This window comes from Homarus americanus, unplaced genomic scaffold (genome assembly GCF_018991925.1).
Source record: "Homarus americanus isolate GMGI-L3 unplaced genomic scaffold, GMGI_Hamer_2.0 scaffold367, whole genome shotgun sequence".
NCBI classification, from domain to species: domain Eukaryota; kingdom Metazoa; phylum Arthropoda; class Malacostraca; order Decapoda; family Nephropidae; genus Homarus; species Homarus americanus.
The window spans coordinates 4,079,242-4,083,881 of NW_024743709.1; positions in this window are offsets into that span (position 1 = coordinate 4,079,242).

The window sequence follows — 4,640 nt, forward strand, 5'->3', positions numbered from 1 at the left end:
AGGTGAGGAGGGGGGGTGTTGGAGGGAGGGTAGAGGAGGGAGGGTGAAGGAGGGAGGGTAGAGGAGGGAGGGTGAAGGAGGGAGGGTAGAGGAGGTAGAGGAGGGAGGGTGAGGGAGGGCAAGGGAGAGTGCGAGAGTGTAAGAGAGAGTGAGGGAGAGTGCGGGACGTGTTTGCCGTAAACTCAACAACTCCATTAATTAATGTACCTCAACTTTCTCCCGGCGAAAGTGGTAGAGAGAGTTGAACTGTGAGAAGTGAGGGGGAGGCGTGGTTGGGAGGGGAGTGAGGGGGTGTGGTTGGGAGGGGAGTGAGGGGGGTGTGGTTGTGAGGGGGTGTGGTTGTGAGGGGGGTGTCTAATCTTCAGGTAAAATATACTAGGGAGGTTATTCTTTAGGTGATCCGCTGCCACCAACCACCACCAGATGGCAGCACAGGTAGAGGAGGTCTTCTTCCCGAACGTGAGGGAGAAAAGACGGCGAAATTTGAGCAATATTTTACGTGTTTCTGTACTTTTTGCGTGGCGATGGATCCAGGGAGAGCTGAAGGAAGGCAGGAAGGAAGGAAGGAAGGAAATGATAGAGGCGAGTGATGCAAGGAAGGAAGGAAGGAAAGAAGGAAGAAATTGGTGCATGAAAGACGTATATAAGACTGGAAGAACTTGAACTGCATAAAGAAATATTCCATCCACATACATACAGTACACACATAATCATTCACATAATTCACCATCACATTCAAACAAGATCCATCCCCCTTTCACACACACACACACACACACACACACACACACACACACACACACACGCCCACCCAGCACACACTCCCACACACACACACAGAATCATTTATATCCAACAAAATCTTAATATAACCTATTACCAAGATATTAATTACATTACACAATTTTGAACGTAATTAACTTGGCGTAATTACGTAAAATCGAATCATTCACGGCCAGAATGACAAACTGGCGTCCAGACATTGCCAAAAAAAAAATAATAATAAATGTTGATGGTAATTAGCACAGAAGCACTTAATTGCAATAACTGTAATTAGCTGTTTATTATTAAGTTTGTAATTCAGAATAGGAATGGAATAATGTTAAGTTATTGTGTGTTGTGCGAGTGGTGGAATTTCTCTTTCCTGTTGTTTATTTGTTTGTTTGTTTGTTGCGTTAATGTTCTTGTGGTTTGTATGTGTTTGTGTCAAGTATATGTTGACACACACACACACACACACACACACACACACACACTTGACCATCAAAGGGTGCTTCTGTCATCATGTATGTAACTCCTTCCCTTCAACCCCCTACCTTCCCCTTCCCCTCCACCAGGCACTCGGTACACAGGCCCTCACAGCTCCCTCTGGGGATATAAAGTTCCTACGATATCCACGCCGTTAAAGCCACCTTCTACCACGTCAGGGTCCTCCTCGTGTTACTGTTTGATCTCATAACGTCATCAAACCTACACCACCTATGTTCATTCCATTTTTTCTTCCTTTTCTTTTTTTTTCTTTTTTATTCTACAGGTGATCCAAAGTTGTTGTTGTTTTTAATATTTTGTTATTTTGGGGGTCATTATAAACCGTAAGTGTTGTTATTATTATTATTATTATTATTATTATTATACACGACCATATATTGTACCCCTCACACACCACCTCCCCTACACACACACACACACTCAAACACCACCCCTAACATACAGTCTCCAACACACACCAACCCCCCCCCACACACAAACTGGTGGTGACCTCAGAGGTGTTTGTTTCAAGATGAATTAAACAGGACAGGTGATAAGCGAGACCAAAATAAACAAGACAGGTTAATTAAGTTCAGTCTATTATTCCACAGAGAATGTTTATAAATGTTTGAGTAAGGGGAGGAAAAATGTTTAGTACAGTAACGTCGGTGTTTGTTGTTTGTTTTGTGTGTTTTTGTGTTTGTATTGTTTTTTGTATTGGTTCTTTTGTTGTTGTTGATGATGATGATATTATTATTATTATTGTAAGTGAAACACAGGTAACAAGATAATTACAATAGTTATGTATATACCTGACCAGGTGTGTGACGAGTGGACGGACGAGCGCTCTTGACAACACTGGACACACTCAGCCCTACTCCCTACCCCTGGTCACCCTACTCTCCCCGTGTCTCCCTCCTCTCTCCGTGTGTCCCTCCTCTCTCCGTGCCTCCCTCCTCTCCCCGTGTCTCCCTCCTCTCTCCATGTCTCCCTCCTCCCCTTGTCTCCCTCCTCCCCCCGTGTCTCCCTCCCCTCTCTCCATGGGGTCCCTCCTCTCCCGTGTCTCCCTCCCCTCTCTCCATAAGTCCCTCCCCTCCCCATGTCTCCCTCCTCTCCCCATGTCCCTCCTCTCCCATGTCTCCCTCCTCTCTCCGTGTCTCCTCCCTCTCTCCCAAGTCCCCACCTCTCCCCGTGTCTCCCTCCTCTCTCCTTAGGTCCCTCCCCTCCCATGTCTCCCTCCCTCTCCCCACCCGTCTCCCTCCCTCTCCCCCATGTCTCCCTCCCTCTCCATGTCTCCCTCATCTCCCCGTGTCTCCCTCCTCTCCGTGTCTCCCTCCCTCTCTCCATAGGTCCCTCCTCTCAGTGTCTCCCTCTCTCTCCGTGTCTCCCTCCTCTCTCCACAAGTCCCCTCCTCTCTCAGTGTCTCCCTCCTCTCTTGTGTCTCCCTCCTCTCCGTGTCTCCCTCCTCTCCCGTGTCTCCCTCCTCTCTCCGTGTCTCCTCCCCTCTCTCCATGGGTCCCTCCTCTGTCCGTGTCTCCCTCCTCTCAGTGTCTCCCTCCCTCTCCGTGTCTCCCTCCTCTCCCCGTGTCTCCCTCCTCTCCCATGTCTCCCTCCTCTCTCCGTGTCTCCCTCCTCTCTCCGTGTCTCCCTCCTCTCTCCGTGTCTCCCTCCTCTCCCCGTGTCTTCCTCCTCTCTCCATAGGTCCCTCCTCTCTCCGTGTCTCCTTCCTCTCTCCGTGTCTCCCTCCTCTCCCCTTGTCTCCCTCCTCTCTCCATAGGTCCCTCCTCTCCCCGGATCTCTGTACATTACAGTACGTTACCGCCAGCCTGTCTCCTTAACTGCCCTGGGAGGACCACAGTCAGCCGTCTCACTCATGCTTCTGCCGCGGCCACATCTAAGGGACGGCTGCCGGAACACCCTCCTCGGCAGACCACTCCCCCGTGTTGACATGAATCAGCTGATCTCTCGTCCAATTTGGCGCGCAATGTGGCGTCATCAACCGTGGCAGGTGACGTCACAACTCCTTCCGCTTCCTTACAAAAATAAATAAAAAATCCCACAGTCCTGATTCTCACAGATTTGGAGATTTAAATCCTTTCCCTCGGCTGAAACTAAGTGAAAACAGTTCAGTAATAGTAGTCAAAGTGTAATGTCTTATATTAAACCAGTAATTCAGTGTTGTAGCGCCAGTGAGTCGGATTGATTCCCTCTTACATCTCAAGTTAACCGGAAAATGTATTCATCGTGTGACCTTTAGAGAATCCGTAACCCCTGAGATGTGAAGGTATAGTTCATCCAGGCGGAAATATCCTGATGATCGAGAAGATAAGATAATATTTCACCGCCAAGAGAATCATAAGGAACACAAAACTTACACTTCTGGACGATATATAAATGACTTAATTTCTTACACCTGTATTTGTAATTTCCCGCCAGCGAGTCAGTAGTCCTTCAGAAAAAAAATAAACATTCACGCGTGTACTGTAGATAAACATTACAATTTATCTCTCCATTTATCACTAACGAGATTAATATAACATTCATCATCGCCTTAGAAATGAATTTGTAACATAAAACAAAACAAGATAAAAAACAAAACAGCATCGTGGAAAATATAAATCGTTTCTGATTCCACTTCAAGAGTATTGGAACGGAAGAACGATTTTTCTGCCTCTTATACTTTCAGAGGGAACTTTTGTTTTTGTTTTGTTGTTTTATTTTTTTTTTTCTTGCTCTTTGGAAACCTTTCGGGGAAAAAAATAAAATTTCCTACATTTTTCCCCTTTTTTAAGAATAAATACAATTCGTCTCAATGGAGCGGAGCCGCCGGGGACGGTAAAATGGGGAGGGGGAGGCAGAGAGAGAGAGAGAGAGAGAGAGAGAGAGAGAGAGCATTTCTTTTCCTACAAATTTTCTCAAGTATTTAATTGCCTTCCGGAATACAGAGGTACAAGTGTTTTAAGAGGTGAGGAGGAAGAGGGAGATAAAGAGAGGAAGAGGGAGATAAAGAGAAGATGACAGGAAGAGAGAGGGGAAGAGGGAGATAAAGAGAGGAAGAGGGAGATAAAGAGAGGAAGAGGGAGATAAAGAGAAGATGACAGGAAGAGAGAGAGGAAAAGGGAGATAAAGAGAAGATGACAGGAAGAGAGAGAGAGGAAGAGGGAGATAAAAAGAGGAAGAGGAATATAAAGAAAGAAACAGGAAGATAAAAAAAATTAAAAACACGAAATAAATATAAAATAAAACGAATAATAAAAAATAAACAAACAAAGAAATACAAACAAAAACAAACACACACACACACACACACACACACACACACACACACACACACACACACACTCTCTAGAAAACAAAAAAAAAACACGAAAAAAATACACAAACAAACAATA